Consider the following 19,243-nt stretch of genomic DNA (forward strand, 5'->3'; position numbering starts at 1 on the left):
CCAGGAACTTCTGGATGATTTCTTCAAATGTCCTAATTCCACCTGGTAATCGGGAAAACCATGATGTGGTTGTTCCTCCCAAGCTTTGGGGAAAAAGGCGCATGAGGTACGTATCCTCGTATGCTACTTCAAGGCAAGCTGAATAGAATTCTCTGACATGATCACGAGGATCTCCTTTTCCTCTATACTTTTCGAACTTGGGTGTTTCGAACCCTCTTGGAAAAGGTGGCATATGAATATTCCTATCAAAGGGATAGGGACAAATGTCATTGAGTGAAAATTGATTGGTTTTTATGCCACTATGAAGTTGTTGAGCGAAATTTTCAACTTGTTGCCACAACATGTCTATTTCATTTGGAGGAGGCGGTGGGCGATTACTTTGAGGAAGGTTGTATCTAATGTGTTCTCGATCTTGTGCATCCTCATTATGACTTTGGTGTTCTGATACTTGTATTAGTTGTGCTACATCAAAGTCAAAGGGTAGTTTAGCCCCTTCTTGAGCAAGTCTTAAAAAGTGAGCATCAACATTGCTTTTGAGTATTTCATCAAAAAGTCTATTGAAGAGAGGGTTGTATTGTGCTGTTTCTATTGCTGCTGGAGTAGGAGTGTCTGGATTTTTGTCATTTACATTTCCTCCAAAGGCTTCTTGGAATTCATTGATATTTTCCTCCTCTTCATCTTCAATTTCTGGTTGTCTAGATCGTAATCTGGTATGAGCCATTTTGTTTACAAATTTTTGTTGAAGTTTGATGAAAATGATGATGAGTTGTTGATGAAATGAAAGATTGATGTTTGGTGAGGTGCTTTGCATACGAATCCCTAGCACTAAAGGTAGATACTACCCAAGTTCTTTCTTGAATTGCTTGTTGTGTTTTGATAAGGTTTGATGTGATAAGGTTTAGAGAAATCTGAGATGTGTTACAGACTTTATCTACCTAGTAATGAGAGGATGCACTCATAGACTAGTTTTAACTTGCGTAGATATGTCTCTTAGGATGAGTTTATCCTAGATGTAGAGACACTAAAAAGTGATTCGTTTTGTGTTTGATTCAAGCAATGTCAAAATAGAACTCAGGACAAGAACCTATTAATGTTTTGAGAGTTGAAATGGAGTGATGATGTAAATGTAGAAATGGATGATATGCTAGCTTCAATAAAAACTCCATGTCACATAGGGGAAAAATTCTTCTTCTTCTCTTTCGGGAGTTGGTGGTTCTTCTCGAGCTAGGTTATATGTGATGCAAATATCTGGAAAGAAGTCAGGGTTGATCTTGCCTCCTTTGTTTTTGTGATAACTCAAAGCGCGATATTGCATAAAAGCTCGGTGGTTTAATGACTCTTGATCAAACTCGTTTGATTTCCCTTGAAGATAGAGACACATGTGACGTAGAAAAGCTCTATTAGAGACAAAGATTTGTCTATTAAGATAGAAGAATTTCCTTCTTTTGATTAAAGCCTTGGAGCTTAATGGTCTTTTCTTCAAGTTGATGTGTTGATGAAGATTCTTCTTTCTCAAGATGTGAAGAATGGTCATATATTTTGATACTCTTGCTCTTTGTTTTTGATATTTTGTTTGGTGTTTGGAAATGTTTATGTTGGATGAATACTTGTTTTTGGAATTTGATTTTTAATTTTTTCTTTGACAAGAAAACAAAGCAAGCACACAAACACAAGAATGTTACCTCAAAAGGCACAAATAAGTATGGGTCTAGATCAACCCAATCGTTGGACTTTTTATGACCCTTTTCCTTTGAGTGTATTTTTAGGTGTTTTTCCAAAGCCTGAAGTTGGCTCAATTTTCACTTGGGCTTGACTCAAAAATGAAGACACTTCAAACACTTTTTATCCCTAAGGTCAAATGGCCAGTTGTGATAAATTCAACCCACATCTTGATATTTCTTCGACTTTGGTACTACATACCTTATGAATCCTACTGTGGTAGGTAAGGATGTGATATACTAAGTCTTGCACGAGCATAAAAAATAGATGATCCCTATAATGGGGGAGTCACCACTTTCATCAAGCCACAAGTGACTTTTCAAAAAGCTATGTTTCTAATCAAGGAAATATGTATGGTGAGTATCTTGGGAGAAAAACCATCTATGCTCTTGCACTGAATTGTATCACAAATATCCTCAATCAATAGAATGGGTGGGCTTCTACTTAAAAGTGTTTAGTAAAGTTTGATGTTTTTGGACATAAGTTCATTCTGTAGTGACTCACTTAAGAGCCTTGTAACTTGTGGTGGGGCCCATTTGTCCTTTCAGCAAGTTACATTGTAAGAACAACTATACCTAAGGCTACAACTTTCGCTCTCACCTGATTTCTATAGCAGCTCGAAGGATTTACCGCGCGAGGTCGTTCCCAAGAGAGATGTTTCTCTTGGTAGGCCTCTCTTAAAAAGATAAAACTTGAGTGTTACTAACACTTTTCTCTTGTACCGAGGACCACGAAAGCCAAGGGAGAGGATAGTGTGTGTTAGAAGTAGGACCACTCGACAAACTCTTTTGCACAAGTGTGCCAAACACAAAATACACTTGTTCCTTTTAACTTATCATTGCAATGATTTTTTATCTATTTGGAGATGTTGCTCCAACAACCATGAAGTTCTTTTTAACTTCAAAAAGCAATTTCTTTGAGTAAACTAGAATTTGAAATCCTGGTCAACTGAAATAAGAGCACGTGTGCATGAAGTAAATCATTTTTGCAAAATAAGACAAGTTGATTGTTCTTTTTACTTGCACCAAAATTTGAAGTGTTGATTGTGAGTTTTGCTTAAGTTTTTGATGCAATAAAAGGAAATTTGTTTTTGTCTTGTTTTAAGCACCAAAAAGAGAGTGTATCCTAACTTGCATGAAATGAATTTGTTCAATTTTAGAGCACCAAAACAAATTTTATCCTTTTTAAACAATAAAAGAAGTTGGTTTAGACCTGCACAAGAAACGAATAGTTAGAAAAATCCAAGCATATGGAGGGCTTCCACAAGCCTAAGAAAAATTACTTTTTTGTTACATGGTCTATTTTACAACGTTCTGTTACAATAGCGCTACTCTGTATGCAAACAAAAGCGCTATTTAACATAAACGCACTAATACAAAGACAAAAGTGCTAAAAGTAAAACTTTGATAGCAAAAACAAAAGAGCCAAAACAAGCACAAATGCGCTATTTAAGCCACAAAAGTGCTAAATAATGGTCAATAGCACCAAATTTGAGACAATAGCGCTATTGTAAATACAATAGCGCTAGAATGTCAAATTGCAATAGCTCTATAACATGATCAAAAGCGCTAAAGCACGACCTGTGTGTCAAGTTGAACATTCAAACAAGTTAGTTGTGTTAAAAAAAATTGTTTTTGGGTGTTTGGATTCACACCGGGTTCACCAAATGATGCTCTGCGAAATGGGGAAGGTTAGACCAGAACCTGTGGTGGAATAGCACACAAAAAACCAAGAAACTGTCAGTGTTAGTCAACCAAAAACTAATCTAAGTAGGCATATCAAAAGAGATACCAAAAACATGCAATAATATTTAACTATGAAAGTAAACATAACGAGGCATCTCCAAATGCCTCCTAATATGCTCTTAGCTCCTTCTCCTTTGTTCCCCTCCTCTCCAAGTTCCAAACTAGTGTAGCTCTCAGCAGCTTTTTGCACTATGGATGCTTATGGAGGTTCAAGACTGGAATATTTACTCTAGACATGAATAAAAGCTAATACTAGATGCTATGATGCTAAAATAATTTATTTTAGACCAAAATAACAAGATATTAGTGATTTGTGCTAAATGCTCTCTAAAAATCTCTATAACTTAGATGCATACAAGTTTTTAGGATCTGGATTATGAAGAAATGGGCTCTATTTATAGGAAAAATGGAGTAAGGGATGGTTGAGATTGAGTAATCTCAACAAGGGTCAGGATTGAATGATATTCAATCCTTGTGAGGGCTTTCAACCCAATCCTAGGATGACAAGTGTTCATATGAGATATGTTGAGAGGAGAGGGAATAAACATTAAATGCTTGACATGACCTGAGAGTTAACTTGGGAGTTAAGGTCAAGGTTAGGTTGAATGAATAAATTCTTTATTCAAAGAATAAAGCTTTTATCCAATGGATAAACTCTTGTACAAAGGTAAAAGGGATAACCATGGTCAAAAGCAATAAATGCTTGAGGAGACACATGAGTGCAAGTTGAAATAACCATAAATGATTATGTAAGAGCCATTAGTGGTTTTGGAAGACTTTAAAGGTTAGTTTGTTGAACACACAAAGCATTAAATGCTTTTCAAAGACTTTGAAGTCTTTGAGAAGTGACTCCAAGTTGCTTAGGAATGTGACAATAATTGGGGGATGGATTAGGTTAATTAGGAAGGGTTAGAAGAATTTAGAAGGGGGTTTAGGAGTGCAAGTGGGTTTGGTGGGTGAGGGAAAATAGGATTTTAATTAAAATAAAATTCATTTATTTCAACAAATATGTGCAAGTTGCATTTGTAGGAAAATGCAAGAGGGGGGGGGGATTTAATGATTTAAATAAATGTTTTGTTTAATTTATTTAAAAGAGGAAAGGGGATTAAATTAAATAAATAGGATTTATTCATTTAATTGATTGTGAATTTGGTTTAATGAATTAATTAAAATAAATTGAATAATTTATTTAATTAATAGGAGAATGTTTGAGGATGAATTAATTAAATGTTAATTTAATTAACTAGTGGCTAGTAGATTTTTAATCAAATAAATACGAAATATTCATTTAATTAAATCAGACAGATTTATGTGACTACAACTAGTATTGACATCAATGACAAAACATCAATGCAACACATAATCAATTCCACCAAATGGCCAACAATCTCCCCCTTTGGCATTGATAGCAACACTAGATGTGAAAAATATCTAAGTACCAAGAAATGCCAAACAAGTCTCCCCTTGTGGAAGACAACCAACAATCTCCTGCATATAGCTCTGAATATCAATGTCTCTCCCCCTATGAATAATATCTCTGTAAAGTTTTGACTTTCTTTTTCACATCGCTATCTCTCCCCCTTTGACATCAATGCTAGAAATATGACAGAAATATCAAAGCAAAAACACAAGCCTCTGAATCTCAAAGCTGACTACTCTCTCTGAGTAGTAGCATCCCACATCATTGCCAAAATAAATAGTGTCTCTAATAATGCATACCAGATTGATGCCAAAATCACATCAATCAAGTCTTTGTCAGAGAGGTAGAAACCCCGAATCTGTCTCTCAAGTACTTAAAAAATTCCTAGGACAAAGGTTTAGTGAAAAACTCTGCACTTTGTTCTTTAGTGTTCACAAAAACTATTTTAAATTCATTTGCTTCCACCTTCTCCTTCAAAAAGTCATACTTGATAGATATGTGCTTTGTCTTAGAGTGAAATACTAGATTCTTTGATATATAAATAATAGTAGAGTTATCATAGTGAATAACTATTGGTGCATCACAATCCATCTTTATATCCTTCAAAATTTGCTTCATCCATTAAAATTATGTACAATTAGTAGCAGCAACAACATACTCAACTTCAACATTAGATAAAGAAGTACATGACTGTTTCTTGCTGATCCATGAAACCAACTTATTTCCAAGAAAGAAGGCTCCACCAGAAGTACTTTTTTGGTCATAAACATCTCCAACCCAGTCACATCTGTATATGCACATAAAGTGAAGTTATCATCCTTACGATACCACAAGCCATATTCTGATGTACCTTGCAAGAATCTAAAAATCCTTTTCACTGCCATTTCATGGTTTTCTCTAGGATCGCTCTAAAATATTGAAACAATACAAACATCATTCATAATGTTAGGTCTAGTCTGAGTTAAATAAAGTACACCTCCAATCATATATTTGTATCTTGTAGGATTTATCGATGCAAAACCATCTTTCCTTGTCAATTTCTCACTTGTAACCATAGGTGTACTTATCGGTTTAGAATCTCCCATACCAAATTTCTTCAACAATTCCTTAGCATATTTAGTTTGATAGATAAAAATACCTTTTCCAGTCTGAGTAATCTACAAACCTAAGAAAAAATTCATCTCACTAATCATAGACATCTCAAATTCTTTCTCCATGTTCTTAGAAAATTCTATGCATAGTTTATCTTCACCTCCAAAAATAATGTCATCAACAAATACTTCAACAACCAGTATATCATCATCAGTGATTTTATAGTATAAATTACTATCAGCACTGCCCTTAGTAAAACCAATCTTCAAAAGATATTTATCCAACCTTGCATACCAAGCTCTAGGTGCTTGTTTCAATCCATATAAAGATTTCCTTAACCTGCAAACCATATCAGTATCATCTGATAGTGAAAAACCATCAGTTTACTCACTACAAACTTCCTCATGAAGATCTCCATTCAAGAATGCATGTTTAACATCCATCTGATAAACCTTGTAGTTTATATACGCAACATAGGCAAGAAATGATCTTACAACTTCAATCCTAGCCACAGGTGCAAAAGTTTCTCCATAATCAATTCCTTCTTTACAAGAATATCCTTTACAAACCAATCTAGCCTTATTCCTTATAACTTTACCATCCTCATTCAGTTTATTCCTAAGAACCCATTTAGTTCCAATAACATTTTTATTTTTAGGTCGGGGAACCAAAGTCCATGTGTTATTTTTCTCAATCTAATCTAATTCTTCTTCCATAGCTTTTAACCAAAATTCATCTTTACATGCCTCAATTACTAATACCGGTTCAACTTGTGAAAGTAAACATACCTCATTAGTGGCCAGTCTTCTTCTTGTCATCGGTCCATTTCTCTTATCCCCAATAATTTGATCTTCATAATGATTCAATCTCGCATACCTAGGAGTCTTATGACTCTCTGTTCCTCTTCCCTGTTCTTCAATTACTATAGAATTTTTTGATGTTGCTGGAGTAACTGGTTCAAATCTCTGTTTTGATAAAGGTGCTATCGGTTCAAATATAATCATTTCCACTATCGATTCCTTCTCATAAATTCTGATTTGACTTTTTCTCAGCTCATCTACTTTGACATTAGCACTCTCCACTATTTTCTGCAAATCTCTTGTTATAACATCTATATGCTTTGCTTTCATTAGAATAACCAAGAAATATGCCTTCATCACTTCTAGGATCAAATTTCCCAATAGTATCATCTCTCTTGATATAACATTTAGTACCAAAGATTCTGAAATACTTAACTATAGGTGTATTGCCAAACCATAATTCATAAGGTGTCTTATCGATTTCTCTTTTGATATTTACTCTGTTAAATGTATAAACCACTATACTAACTACTTCTCTCCAATATATATGAGGTAGATTAGCTTCCATCATCATTGTTCTAGAAACATCCAAGATAATTTTGTATTTCCTTTCCACAACTCCATTCTGCTAAGGTGTTCAGGGAGCAGAAAATTGTCTTTTGATGCCATACTTGTCACAAAAGTTATTAAACTCACCGGATGTGAATTATCCACCCTGATCTGATCTCAAACATTTAATCTTCAATCCTGTTTCAGTTTCCACTTTAGCCTTAAAGATTTTAAACTTCTCAAATGCTTCAGATTTTTCTCTCAAAAAAGTAACCCACATCATTCTAGAATAATCATCAATGATTAGCATGAAATATCTATCACCATGAAAACTTTTAACTCTAGGAGGGCCACACAAATCATTGTGAATAAGATCAAGAACATCATTTGATTTATCTTGTATACTCCTAAAAGAGGTTCTGACCTGTTTACCCATTTGAGATTCTTTGCATACCGAATTATAGGGCTTCATAATCTTAGGTATATCTCTAACAACCTTAGTTGAAATGATCTTCAAAATGCAATCAAAATTTACATGACACGAACTTTTATGCCATAACCAACTTTCATCAATCTGTGTAATCGAACATGTCTTCTCATCAGAGTTCAAATGAAATATGTTACCTTTTGTCTACGTACCGATTGCAATCTCCAAGCTAGATCTGTTAATGATTTTGCATTTTCCATCCTTGAATTGTAATTGAAATCACTTATCCACCAATTATCCTACACTCAAAAGATTATGCTTCAAACCTTCAACATAATAAACATTTTTAGTATTGTTCTTACCATCCAATGATATAGTTCCTTTTCCCTTAATTATACATGCCTTGTCATCTCCAAATCTAACTAATCCACCATCAATTTCTTGCAAAGACATAAACTTTCCTTTATCTCTAGTCATATGATGTGAACAACCACTGTCAATTACCCATTCATCCTTATCCTCAATTTTAGCAGCAAGTGCCTTTTCCTTAGGTACTTCTCTTCCAGTGCCGGATCATCTCCTTGATAGCCAAGAATACCCATTCTTTCCCATTGCTGGATTCACTAGCAAATTCTTCTACTAGTTCATCATCTGAATCAATAATATCTTCCTCATTCACTATGTATCATAATTTGTTTTTCTTGAATCTAAACTTGTTCTGATTAGGCTTAAATGATTTCTTAACTCTTTCTTCAAATCTTAAATTCTTTTCAAGACATCTAGATGCAAAATGACCAATCTTATTACATGTAAAACATTTAAAAGGTGATTTTCCTTCATACTTACTTCCTATTGTCCTTTCAATGCTCTTCTAGAAAATAGTGCTTCAAGTTGCTCAAACTCTTCATCTTCTCTCTTCATATCTTCTAATTATTTTGCATAAAAAACTCTCCAATCTTGCTTAACGGTTGTAGATGTAGATGCATGAAAAGCAGGTTCAGTTTTCATAGCTCCAGAAGGTCCAAATTCCTCAAACTCAAAAGAAGATAGTTTCCCAACCAAAGCATCTTTGTTCACAGATGTATTAGCCATTGTTCTCAACTCATTAATAGCAATAGCCTTCATTTTGTAAGCCGGTGGTAGGGCTCTCAGGAATATAGAAACAATCTCATCTTCGCTCAGAGTTCCATCACAACATTGAATTCTCATAACAATCTCATTTACTCTTTCCATGAAAGTAGTAATCCTTTCATCTTCTTCTATCTTCATATTTTCATATCTCACTTGGTAACCATCAAGTTTAGCAATCTTCATTGTAGGGTCACCTTCATTAAGGGTCTGTAATTTATCCCATATAGCCTTTCCAAATGATTTGTTTGTTAATCCCATAATTTGTTGATTAGAAAGTGCACACAAGAGGGCTTCTCTTTCTCTACAATCATTCTCAAGCTCCTTGTCCAGGTTTTTCAGAGGAGGATTGCTAGATCTCGGATTAAAGGGTGTGACACCATTCTATGTGATCTCCCAAATCTCCTTGCCAAGACATCTCAGATGAGTCTCCATCTGAATCTTCCATACTGTATAATTTGTTCCTTGAAGCCTCGGTAGATCCCTTCAAAAAATAGTTCCAGAAGAACTGGATGAACTTGAACTGTTAGTCACCATAGGATATTCCTCAAGTAGTTAAGCTTTCTATAGAGAGGACCAATGCTCTGATACCAATTGTTAGACAATTCAAATAACCGGAAGACAATTGAGAGGGGGGGGGGGTGAATCAGTTGTCATAGATTACCGAAAGCATTATCAATTAAAAACAACAATACTGAAATAATAATTAATCCAATTAAGCATAGACAATAATCATAGAATAAAAGCCATCCACAAAACACCAAGATTTGTACATGGAAAATTCGATAAAGGGAAAAATCATGGTGGGAATCCTACCCACAGTTAGATAATACTTCTGCAGTAAGTATGTGAATTTATAATGAAGGGGCCTACACTTGCAGGAAGGCCAACAACCTAGAGCACACTGCTCATCACAAAAGGAGTCTCAATGACTACATACAAATCCAGCCTACAATCGAGAGAAGTGTTGAACTACAAAAGATAGCATCTCCTATGCCTGAGTACAGTTCTGATTAAGCTCAATACTGGAGGACTAAATCCTCTTACAAACCCAACTCGATCTCCATTGATCGACCAAATCCTCTGTCTGAATGATATTACAATATTTGCACATTACATTCCTTGACCATGACCTCTTACAATAACCATGATGATCTACAATGAGATCTTACATCTTATTTGTACAAACCCTCGACCACAAACAATCAGGTTAGCTACCAAACAATAAACCAATTATATCATTACAAACCATGTCAGCCTTAGACCAAAATAAATAATATCCAGTACATAAGACATCTCAGAAATACGTCAATAATTCTTGTCCACACGTTACATCAATGTCGGTCCATAACCTAGATCAACCGGAACCAAGTATTGGTCCACATGCTTTAGCAATGATCTCCAAATTCCAAGTCTCAAACAAGATTACCAACAACATCCTAAAACTCCATCAAAAGTTGAACCAACACCAATTATGCAATGCATCAAAGATCTCCACCAAACAATCTGCCAGTGAAACCCTTGCCAAAACCAGAAACCAATCTTCTGTGTAAGCAGGATAGCATCCAATCACCAGGCCGAAACCAACTGACCAAATATGAGTATAAGAATTATGAACAAGCTAATTCCATCACCAGATTATACTAGAGTTAACCAGATCATGCTGGATCCAAGTTAACCAAAAATCACTCAGCCTACCAGGACTAGAAGGGTTTCGGTAAAGCATCCAAATAGCTAGTGTTGACATCAATGATAAAACATCAATGCAACACATAATCAATTCCACCAAATGGCCAAAAAATAGCCTCCTTATGGTTTGGAGCCAAAATTACAATTTAGAATTTACCATTTGGCCGACAAATGCCAAAAATTGAAATTGGAAATGTAAAAATTTAGCCAAATTCAAAAATTGGAAAATTTCAGAAAAATTGTCCAACTTCCGGCAGCCATCACTTTTGATTTGGGAATTATATTGATGCATCATTTGAAGCATTGGAAATTTCTTTGAGTGAAGAATATGATAGGAATTCTCTCTACCGATTCCCACCATTTTCGGGGCTGTTCGAGACCGTTTAATGCCTCAAACTTGACTTGGAAGTTTTTTTTTTTTTTTTTTCGACAAACCAAAACTTGAGTAACTTTCAAACTGTAAATGATTTTAACTTGATTCTTTCACCAAAGTGCTTATTTTTCCATTTTCAAGCTTCCTGCAAAATTTGGGCTCCATCCACCTTTAAATACAAACTTTCTATTTTTGGCAGTCGACAAGAAAAATCAGCTTGTCAATTCTGAAAGTTGGAATCTCTTATTCGTCCAAATGGGTATCCAGAAGTGAAAAAACATTAAAAGAAAGCTGACTAAAAATAAATATTTTTTGGCTGATGGAGGATTGTCCTAACACCACCGGATGCTCCTGCATCAAACACCCATGGTAGTTTGAGAAGTGACCTCGTCATGTTTCAAATGGTTGAGGAAAACCCAAGTGGTCAAAGTCTACCTTAGATAGCCATGAAGAATCTTCAACATGTCTTCCCCTCCATTTCACTAGATACTCCTCATATTGTCTGTTTCTAGTACTTCTTCCCACATGACTATCCAGGATTGCTTCGATCTCCCCCTTCTCAAAAGTAGGTGCAAGAATTTTGTACTATTCTATTGTTGGCTCCTCCTTTGTGCCACCTTCATGATATTTTGTTAAGTTTGCAATTTTGAACACAGGGAAAATAGTAATTCCATTCGACAACTCTACCTCATATGCATTTCCAAAATCATGCTTCCTCAAAATCTTGTAGGTACCAAACTTTTTCATCTTCAGTTTATTGTATGTCCCCACGAGAAACCTTTCTTTCCTTAAATGGACCATCACTTCATCACCAATTTGGAACTCCTTATGGCTCCTTTTTTGATCTTCCTTTGCCTTGTACTACAAATTCATCTCGTTGATGCATTTCTTCACCTCCTCATGTATATTCTTGATGTGTTCTATAAAGTCTTCGACTCTGGAAATTTTGCGCTTCTCCTAGTCCATCCTCCTAAATTCTGGAGCAGTCCTTGGACTGCCTCCATAAACAATTTGAAATGGTGATCTACTAGTGCTTTTGTTGACAAAATTATTGTAAGAAAATTCTTCCTGTGGTTAAATCAAATCTCATCCCTTGGGTTTATTTCCTACCAAGCATCTCAGTAGGTTACCCAAACTCCTATTCACCTCTTTGATCTATCCATAAATTTGCAGATGGTGTATATAACTGAACTTCAACTCTGTTCTTAATTTCTTCCACAAGTTCCTCCAAAAGTATCCTATGAATTTGGTGTCCTGATATGAAATAATACTTTTTGGTAGACCATGAAGTTTTACCACATCTTTGAAGAATAAATCAGCAATGTGGACAACATCGTGGGTCTTTTGGTATGTGATGAAGTGTGCCATCTTTGAAAACCTATCAACCACCACAAATACTGAATCATTTCCTCTATGTGTCCTTGGTAACCAAGAACACAATCCATACTTATATCTTCCTATGGCCTCTCTGGTATAATGGCTCATACAATCCTTTATTCTGGTTTACTCCTTTTTCCATTTGACACAATCTGCAACTATGCACACATTTCTTTACATCCTATGATAACCGAGGTTAATATTAATATTCACTAATGATGGCAATGGTCTTATCCCAACCAAAGTGTCCTACCATCCTAGATTATGAAATACAACCATCTTGTCCTATCCAATGTAACAGATTCCTTACATGTTTTCCAAGCCTCTGCAAAATTAGGATCCTCTAGATATGATGTCTTGAGTGTTGGAAATAAGGAACATTGAGAGGATGGGGGGGGGGGGGGGGGTGAATTAGTGTTCTGAATTTGAATCCTAATTTTAACTTGTTCTTTTAAGATCTTAACATATTTAATCAAAACAAGGATGCAAGAACATAAGACAAATAACCACAATACCATAACACAAATTTTTTTGTACGTGGAAAATCGGTTATGAAAAAACCATAGTGGGGATTAAACCACAAAATAGGTATACTTTGTTAAAAGTATTACAATGGCAATGCACATGCATTTAGACACATTTCCTATAGCTCACTGCTCAAAAGGAGGCTCATTGCCTACAAAATCATTTACAAAATATTACAAAAATATTTGAACTAAAGAACAACATCTACAATGCCAAAATATAGTTCTGGTTAAGCACAATATACTATTTTCATATAATTCATCTCTCACTACTTTGTTAATCTACTTTGCTATGATGTGGAGCACAAGTTTCTATCTTGTGCATGTGAAACTACACACAATCAATCACCAACACTTTTTTCATGCCCAAAATGATAAAAAATATTGATCATATATATCCGCAACAAGAAATTAGATCCATCACTAGTCGACTCATGAAGGTTTAGAACATTATTCAAACGTGTATGAACAATTGGTTGAATTCGAGCACAAAAACTGATGCAAATCAAAATAGTTTATTACACATTACCAAAACTACTGGACAAAACACCTGGACAACAAAACCAATCTTCAAAAATGCTCCATCAAATCCCCACAAAGATTATCCATACAAGTTGGCTTGTTCTTAATTGGTAGATTGGAACCTGGTACTTAGAAGCTTCTATCTTGCACATGAATCATCACCAGAGAGAAAAACTCTAGAATAGGGTGCTCCAGACATCCATCTACGTTCCCTTAGATTCACAACACAAAATGTTAACCTGAAAGGAAGTACCGACCAAAATACTAAACACTATCATATGCTTTGTTCCTAGCTTGCCAAACTTGAACAAATCTTCAATATAATTTTTGGTATGATCAAATAGTACAATGCATATGGGTTAAATGAATTTGATTGCCATCAATGACAACGCCTGATAAGCTATGCCATGTCTCTTGCCAACAATCTCCCTCTTTGGCATTGATGGCAACACTTACTGAAAAATGACTGTGTCAGAATCAATACAACATATGTACACACACTCCAAAATTCAAAAACTCAAAACTCCCCTTGAGATGAATATTACATTTTTCACTACCCTAGGGATCCTCATAGCAAAAATTTCATACAAAACTCTTATAAACAGGCTAAATATATACAAATAGACTTCTCTAACTTAAATAAACTAAAATACATCTACAAAAATATTCTTAAATAAATTCAAATGATTGTCCCAACTTTTCTTGAGACACTCCAAACATGAGATTATACCATTGAAGAGAAACTCCTGCATCTCTGTCATCTGAATATCTGTGGGATCACTGGTGACCATGGTATCTTGAGTTTTCTAATAAGGCACTGAACATTGTTTCCATCTTAGGAGAAATAAGACTCCAAAGCTCACAAACTCTACCAACAACCTTATCCTTATCATGCATTAGGCTCTTAATCTTTTCAAGTAAAGACATAACTTGACCTTATTGACTAGGCACATAAGTGGTCAAGGGATCAATGGATTGAGAAATATCTACCAACTTCTTCTCATTTCCCTTTATCTGCTTCTCAATATCTTCAACAAATTTATAAAATGATAAATGAGATTTGTATACTGCATCACCTTCGAATAGGGCATTCTGAATACTCTTTACACAAGTGCCTAGAAAAGACCTATCATTGGCAACCATCTTCTATAACTCACTGAATATTTTATCATTAAATTCATTCTGGACCCTAACTTCTGTTGACTTCTCAAATGACTGAAAATGAGTACTTACAGAGTTGATTAAGCTCTTCAGTTGTCCAGAGGGAGAATTGGATGTGTCCTTGGCAAATGTGGGCATTATCTTTGTTGGTGTAAATAAATATTCATTATAGATATTATTACACTTTACTTAAGTTAACTTAGGATAATGCATCTCTTCATAGTTTGGATTTGAGACACTTAGGGAAGTGTGCACATAGGGATAGAGCTTGTAGGAGAAATTCCACCTTTTGTGGTTTTGTTTTGTTGTTACACTCCACATTTGGTGGGTCATCCACTTTTTGCGGAATATTATATTATTTCTCCTACCTACCCCCAGTATTTCTTACATGCCCTTGTTTCTCATTGAGCCACATGTCATGATTGTGTGCTCGTACATCCATATGGCCTTGCCTATATAAGCAGATCTATATTCATTGTATTGGTTAATCTAGTTGATCATTTGCATATTGATGAAAATACAGTTTGTTCTTGTCATTCTTTTGTCTCTATTTTATACTTTTCATTGTGCCCTTGATCTTGGCAAAATCTCACATGGTATCAGAGCCATTGGGGCTTCATTGATTGGTTTTTGGAGACATTTTGGAAGGCTTCTATTTTTGGATCTGAGGAACAAGCATTTTTTGGAAGCATCTTAGAGCATTTTTGACCTCAGCATTGCGTCCGGGAGGCTGTTTCCATAAAAATTGAGTATAAACTCGACCATTTTTGGCAAAAATTGACTTTTGGACGTGGAGGAATCTTTTGCCCAATTTGGGCGGTACAGTAAGAAATTTTCGGATCTATTAAAAAATATATATATATTTTTTTCTGAAATTTTTTTTCCAGTCTTTTGAAAAAAATAAAAATAAAAATTATATCTGAAAAAGAAACAAAAAAACAAAATAGAAATTTTTTTATGTTTGGGGGTCTGTAGACCCCCCCTGCACCACTGTACATCCCTGTAGGGTCTGCAGGGTTTGACAATACCGACCGCCAACAACACCACCCAGTAGCCACTAGCCACCGGTAGCCCATGGAAGACCGCAACCCGTAGAAGCTCTGCCATTGCTCGCAACCCACGGAAGCTTCGCTAGTGCCCGCAACATACCACCCAGAGCCTGCAAATCGCTACTCGTCGTCGCTGCTCGCAGCATGCCGCTCGTCGCTGCTTTGGCTCCACCGTCACTAGGACCTCTGAACCCCACCACTATCATCACTTCTAGCGCCTGCCGCCCCACCAGCTACCATCGCCGACCCTCCGGCGAACCTCTAGCCAACGCCTTCCGGCTGCTACCAAAAGTTTTTCAGGCCGCTGTCAAAATTTCCCGGCTGCCGACTGTCTGTTTTTTGGTGACCACAATAGAAGACAACCTGCTTGCCATGTCAGTGCCTAGTCAACGCCACTTGGTAGTTTTTGCACAGTCAAGATTTTTTGGAAATTCTCTGCCCCTCTTCGTTGAGCTGTTTGGTTTTTTGGGCCAACTTTGGAGGCTCGTATCTTGGTCATTTTTGCTCCTTTTTGGGTGCAATTTTTTTTATTTTGGCTAATTTTTTATGCTCTTCATAGTGGTGTGGTTCTTTTCTAATTTTGGTGCACATGTTTTTCAGAATTTTTGGATTCTCTCAGCTATACCTATCCAATCCTCAATTCTGCAACTTCAAAGGCCTCGTTTGAGCTCATACAACCTCTTTTTCAAGTGCCATTTTTTTTTAAAGTGTATATTTTTTTGTCTACTTTCATAATAAATGATCAGATTTCAAAGATTTTGAGTAGAAGTTGTACTTTCAGATATTGGTCTTATTTGGCTTATTTGGTACTTGTAAATTACTTGGATCTTAGTTTAGATCTCTTGCATTATTAGTTTGAATCTCTTTTGGCCTTATTGAGGTAGTTTGTAAAATTAAAATCATAAGTCCACTTTGCCATTTTTTGCAAGTGGCCCATTGTATACGCACTAAGTATAAAGTGCCAAATTATCACTTTTGGGGGGGTTCTTTAATTGAGTGAATTTGAGGGGGTGTCTTGTGTGATTGTGCCTCTCTCTCCTTGTGCTCTTTCATTTTTGTTTCAATGAGTCCTGTTGGTGTAAATAATTATTCATCTTGGATATTATTACACTTACTTAAATTTACTTAGGAAATGCATTTCATAGTAGTTTGGGTATGAGACACTTGGGTGTTTGTGCCACATTGGGATAGTGTGTGTAGGAGAATTTCCACCTTTTATGGTGTTGATCTTGTTGTTACACTCCACATTCAGTGGGTGATCCACCTCATGTGGACTATTATATTGTTTCTCCTACCTACCCTTGTTTCTTATTGAGCCACATGTCATGTTTATGTGCTCACATATCTTTAAGCCTTGCCTATATAAGAAGGCTCATCTACATTGTATGTAATTGAACTATTGATCATTTTCTATTGATGAGAATACAGTTTATTCTTGTCCTATATTGTGTCTCTATTTTGTACATTTTATTGAGCTCTTGATCTTGGCAAAATCTCACATGGTATTAGAGCCATTAGAGCATCATTGATTCATCTTGAAGAGGCATTATTGCAACGTCAAGAAGCAGATCCGAGGAGAAGCATCTTTTGGAGGCATCCTAGACCAGATCTGCCCTCGTCATTACGTCCAGGTGGCCGTTTCCATAAATTTTGGTTATAAAGTCGACCTATTTTCGTGAGAAATTTTGTTTTGCCAATTTTGCTATTATTGTACAAATTTTGAAAAATAATTTAAAAAAAAAAATTATATTTCTACAAAAAATATTCTGAAAAAAAAAATTCACAGAAAAAATTTTCGTCAAAAAAAAGATAAAATTTCGGAAAACTTTTTCATCATAAAAAAAAATTAAAAAAAAAATAATAACAAAAAAAATTGTTTTTTGGGGGTCCGTAGACCCCCACTTTGACCCTGCCATATTGCAGGTCTTCCCCGCCGTGTTGTCCCAGACGCCGGCGCCCGTGCAGTCCCCCGCCAGCTTCACGCTCTTCCTGCACCATCGGCTCTTCTCGGCAGCTCCCGGCAGCTCCTCTGGCACTGCTGGCTCCTCGGCTCCTCGACAACTGCTTGCTGTCCTTCGCCGCAGCCTCCCGCTGTGCCATCCCCCCGCGCCACCCTACTGCACTGCCCGCAGCCGTGTCCCTGCCACGCTACAGCTCCCGTTGGCCCCGCCAGCCATGTCCCTGCCGCCTGTCCTGCTGCTCCTGCAGCCGTGCCTCCCATTGGCCCCGCCAGCTGCCGCCTCCGGTGCCGCCGCCGACACCTCCCGTCGGCATCTCCAGCCAGGCCCTCGATGGGCCTTGCACTACCGCCACTGCCCAGGTGGACCTGCCACCTCCTCTGCCGTGCAGATTTCTTATGTAACCTGACGAATCTACTCCCACTATGTGGCAAGAGGCCACTGGCTCGTGGACACATCACCTTGACACGCCGGTAGCCCAGTTGGCTGCCAAATCACTTGCACAGTCAGCGTCCAGTCAGTCGTGAAGTTTGGGTGACAGTCATCCAACCATCAAATTGGTACCTTAAGAAAGCATGTATCAAAGGATCTCATTTTTCATATTGAGAAGTGTACTCTAATCAAGGATGCTTGGCAAAAGTTTCAAGACTTGTATGGTCAAGTTGATGAGATTAGGGGATATCAAATTGATAGTGATCTCACCATGTTGGATCCCAAGAACTTTGATACTATAGAAGATTATGTCACTAAGGCAAATGAGTTGAGGGTACAACTCAAAGATTGTGGCATTGATAAGAAGGATACTCAATTGATCTTCAACTTGATAGGCAAGCTTCCACAAGAATATGCAGCATTTGTTTCTAGTTTCCAAACCCATAGGATGACAATGGGTTCAAGCTACACAATGCCTACTTTTGATGCTTTCAATGAAATATTGATGATGGGAACAAACTAAGTTGATAAGCATGGGCATTCTTAAGGCTTCTAAGTCTCAAGCATTAGTGGAGAATCAAGGGAACAAAGGAAATCAAGGAAAGGACAATTCAAACAAGAAGAAATGGCAATCAAAGCCTAAGGACAAAGTATCATCCTCTCCACAACAAGGAGATTCATCATCTTCCAAGAGGGATAATTCACCAAAGAGGGAGAAACCTACTTGTTCCTATTGTAAAATGTTTGGTCACGAGGAGCGTCGTTTCCATTCTAAGAAGATTGATGAGCTCACACATATCATCAAAAAACATAACATTGATTTGCCTAATGTCTACAAGAAGGATGATTCATCAACTTCCACTTCCTCACATTCAAAAGGAAAAGGGCAAGCATTCATGGCTTCTACAAGTGGGAAGACTCACTCTTTTGGGACAAGAAAAGGAAAAGCTCTATGTGCTACTATCAATCATGATTTAGAGAGATGGCTTCTAGATTCAGGGGCTTCTCATCATATGGCATCTTCGCAGTCTATGTTCTCTACATTTGAGCCTTGCACCATGCCACAAATTTTGATGGGCAATCATACATACATGGATGTGATTGGGAAAGGATCTATTGACATTGGGGATAACTCCTTCAATGATGTGTTGTGTGTACCCCACTTGACAAACAATCTCCTTTCTATCTATCAAATCACACATGGCGCAACTAAGAGAGTTGTGGAGTTCACGCCTAAGTCAGTTTTCATTAGAGACTTGGAGACTAAAGCTATTATTG

The sequence above is a fragment of the Cryptomeria japonica genome, chromosome 11 (genome assembly GCF_030272615.1).
Source record: "Cryptomeria japonica chromosome 11, Sugi_1.0, whole genome shotgun sequence".
NCBI classification, from domain to species: domain Eukaryota; kingdom Viridiplantae; phylum Streptophyta; class Pinopsida; order Cupressales; family Cupressaceae; genus Cryptomeria; species Cryptomeria japonica.